The sequence below is a fragment of the Pygoscelis adeliae genome, unplaced genomic scaffold (genome assembly GCF_000699105.1).
Source record: "Pygoscelis adeliae isolate BGI_AS28 unplaced genomic scaffold, ASM69910v1 Scaffold483, whole genome shotgun sequence".
In the NCBI taxonomy this organism is placed as follows: Eukaryota; Metazoa; Chordata; class Aves; order Sphenisciformes; family Spheniscidae; genus Pygoscelis; species Pygoscelis adeliae.
In genome coordinates this window covers 1,086,631-1,089,567 of record NW_008824379.1, presented here as the reverse complement: position 1 = coordinate 1,089,567, position 2,937 = coordinate 1,086,631, and positions in this window count along the sequence as shown.

Below are 2,937 nucleotides of genomic sequence, written 5' to 3'. Positions count from 1 at the left end.
TTCTGCTCTCTAGAAACATGAGGCTTTTATCTGTAATAAAAGGTATTTCTCTTTTTACTCCTTGCTGAGAAATACTCCGTCCATCCATCGCCCGGGGCCTGGTGGGGGTCTCTCCCTGTGCAGAAAGCCCTCACAAATCCTGGTCTCCCCTTAAACCCCTTAAATTTTTAGCCTCTGCCATGTGCTGCTTTGGGGAAGGAGCTGCCCCCTTTGTGCTGTGAGCCCCCCGATCCCCACGCCATGGGGACTGTATGCAGGTAGGGATGGGGATGCTGAGGGGCAGGAGGTGAAGGCAGCGTCCTCAGCACCTGGAAGGGCAATCACATCCCTCTCTGCATCCCATGAGATGCTAAAGCCAGCGAAGGTGGCAGCGGCACGAGGAATAACCCCAAATCAAACCCAAACCAGCCACCTTGGCTGCATCTGCCGGCTGGAGCCAGGCAGGAGCGGCAGCGTGGGACTACGCCGAGGCAGGCAGCAGGGATGCGGGGACATGGGGACGTGGGCTCCTGGCAGCCGGGTGGCTCCCGCCCCCACATGTTCCCGCTAGAACAGGGCACCGGAGATAAGGGTTTGTTTACTGGTATTAATAACTGGATGGCTCGAGGCGGATTTCTGTCTCTAAGGCAGCCTGAGCTGGGAAGGGAGGGGGAGAAAAAAGGGCAATGGCTATTTTTAGAAAAGCTGGAAAGATTTGTTTGTTTTATCAAAAATAGCTTCCCCCGGTGACATGTACGCTCAACGGAAAAATAGCCCCCACCACAGCAAGCAGCCAGCAGCACATGAGTAAAGGCTGCAGGGAGCGATGGATGCACAGCCATGTACAGCCCCGGCGCCAGCCCCCTCCATCCCCCCCGTGGGCAGCAAGCGCCCACCGGCCCCCCGGCTCGGGGCACGAACGATTTCTCCCTCTGCTCAGCATTAGCTGGGGGGGTCGGTTCTGCACTGTCCAGGCGTCCCTGTGCTGAGGCCATAGATAAGGACTCGCCCTCGCAGGCTTTTGCAGATTTGCCCCCTCCGAAAAACCCCGTCCTGCCCATTGGTGCAGGGTGTGCAGCCAAGACGAGGCCCCTGCTCTCCGTTCACAGCTGCTGGACCAGAGCCCCTGCACCGGAGCGGCTCTTCAGAGCCAGCAGCTGGAGAGCAGCCACGCTAACTCAGCGAAGGACAGCCCTTCACTGCAATGCAGTCCTGTCCTGGAGAGACCTGTGCTGTTCGGCGGCACCGAGGACATGCTGGGGCTGACCCAGCTTCGGAGGGAGCCGCAGGGACGGAGCCGATCCCATCTCGCAGCTCCACGCGGGGGGATGCCACCACTTCGAGGCTGGACGTGCCGCAAAGCCGTGGGACAGCGCTGCCGCCACCCGTGGCGTCGGTTGAGCCGTTGTGGCGCTGGCACGTGATGCTCGGCCCAGGCTGGGTGGCGAGAGCCAGGGTTGGTGCCGGCGCTGCGGGCAGGGCTGAGCGCCAGGGCTGGGGAGGGGATGGTGGCGATGGAGCTATCAGCTCTTCCAGTGCAGCCTTTCAGAACCTGAGGGTCTCCCGGTGCTGCCCGATGGCAGCCACAGCCTTGTCTGCACTTGCAGGGCTCTGGGACTCTTCAGTCCTGTTCTCCTCTTGCTCCTCTGGACACCTCCATCACCTGGGCTCATCCCCAGCTGCACTGCATTGGCACCATCCAGTGCAGAGGGTCAGAGCCTGACCTCCCAGCTGACCCTGAACCTCCTCCCCCTCCTCCTCCTCCTCCCTGTGCCAGACCCTCGGTGCTCCCTTCCCTCCCCACGCACACAAGAGCATAACAGCAAGCTTCTCCCAAAATCCCCAGGTTTCAGGAGCAGACACAGGCTCCTTTCCCCATCTTCTCACAGGAATTAGCGTACGGATGCTGCAGAACCGTCCTGCTCCCCAGACCAGCTGCAGCCTCCACGCTGCCGGCCTCACCCTGCTCCCGGCAGCAGCCGTCTGTGTCTGAAAGGCCCTTTTCCACCCATGAATCACCCAGCGGGGCTGCCCCTTCCGAGCAAAGCCCTTGCTGCTGCTGCTGCTGCAGTGCGTTGACCTAAGGTCGTGGTCCCACTCCTCCTCCACACCGTGGTTTTTCTTGGAGGAGACGTTAGTGCTTCTTGCAGCCAGCAAGGGCTGGATACATCACGCAATGTGGGGAAATAGAGGGCAGGAGGACTGAAGAGTAGCGATAAGAAGGTAATTATTATCCCTTGAGCTAATTAGCTGTCCCCCAGCCATTTTGTTAGGTGGCGAGGAAAGCGTGGGAGCAGGGGCTGCGGGGAAGCAGAGGCAGGACCCAAAGCAAACTGGCTGCAGCATGTTTTGCCTTCGCTTGTGTTTGTCTTCTCTGCGGGAAACGGGATGAAGTCGAGAGCGGGAGGGAGGGTTGCACGGAGCAGATGAAAGGGAGGGTGGAACGGGAGGGACCGGGGAAGATAAGCCCGATCCTCACCCCAGCAAAGGGCCGATGATAAAGGCCGGGAGCCCCAAGGCTGCGTACAGCCCTGCCCGCAGCAACGGTTCCTCCAGGTGGGCAGGAGCATCACTCCCACGGCCAGTGGAAAGCCAGGGCTGTGTAATGCAATGTTGAAGTTACGCACAGCAAAACCCAACGAGACGGAGGATAATAATTCTGTAAAAGGCAGAAAAAACTGGCAGAGCACTGGGAAATTTGGCAAGGGTAACATTTCTGTCGCAGGCCACAGCAAAATCCTGCAAAGCCCAGAGCGTTCGATGAAGGAGAATAGTTCTGTTACGGGGCACGGTGAGAGCTGCCAAGATGCTGAGACCTGTGATGTGGCACAAAGCTCCGTTGCAGATCCCAGCGGCGGTCAGCAGAGGGTAACTGGAAAATCAGAGCAGCTTTGCTGCGTGCCGGAAAACTCAGGGGAGGCTGACGAAGGCTGAGCAGCTTATCGGAGAGAGCAGTGA